Below are 1,036 nucleotides of genomic sequence, written 5' to 3'. Positions count from 1 at the left end.
GAAAGAAATGAAAGAAAATTCTTAGTATTCTGATTGTCCATTAAATAATTGTTTAGACAGTTGCCAAAAATTATAGCCATTTTCTAATAAAATACTGTGCATCTGAACTTAACCATATTCACTCTCTACACCAGGTCAAGTCAATTGAAAAATTGTTCTGAGACGTTAAGAAGGAAGTTAAAACAATCAGAAACTCATGTGGTAGAAACATCACACGGTCTGAAATCAGAGATGCCTGAGTTTGCTTCCTATTTAATATAATCTTGGGAAAATTACTTAACCTTCTGATCTCTATTCTCTTAGTTGAAAAATGGAGATTAAAAGGAAATTACTGTTTCATGAGGCTCATGAAAAAAAAATAAGATGACATACATAGAACATGGGGAATGGAACAGTGTTTACGCTCCCCATATTCTCTTTCTGATTTTTCACTCTCCTCCTGTGTGCACATGTGTGATTGGGGGATCAGTGAACTCTTTGTTTCTGTTACCTTAGAACTGATCCCTTATCCCTTCCCTGATTTTCTCTTTCACTTACATGTGGATTAAAGTCTTCTACTTGGTTTACATTTTATCACATATTTTAACATCTCTTGCACATTTTTGCTAGCCCGATTTTATAGCTATTCAAAACTGACTGCTATGGTGTTTTCCAAATCCAGAAAAAATATGTAACTTTGATGGTCCCAATGTGCCTACAGTTTTGTAGGTGGGAGGACTGATTGTTTTATGGTTGAGGGTTTGCAATAATTTTATTTTAATTTATTTAACTTGCAGGTTGTTAATGATTGAGCTAAGTAATTGAGGAAGGATCAACTTTAACTGCATGACTTAACTCTGCTAAGAGTTTCATAAACACATTTTAACAATTTTGTTAGAATTGTTATTATTACATAACTGTATATATTCCTAAGAAATGTGTAATATGGGAAGTGGAATTTTTATTTTCCCTGTGATGTAGCCCCTTTAGCACTCTCATAAAAAGTAGAATGAATGTTCACTCTATTTCAAAAGGATATTATCCCTAATATCAGAGT

The sequence above is a fragment of the Otolemur garnettii genome, unplaced genomic scaffold, assembly GCF_000181295.1.
Source record: "Otolemur garnettii isolate 467f Iridium unplaced genomic scaffold, OtoGar3 scaffold00009, whole genome shotgun sequence".
NCBI lineage: Eukaryota > Metazoa > Chordata > Mammalia > Primates > Galagidae > Otolemur > Otolemur garnettii.
This window is presented reverse-complemented; position numbering follows the sequence as displayed.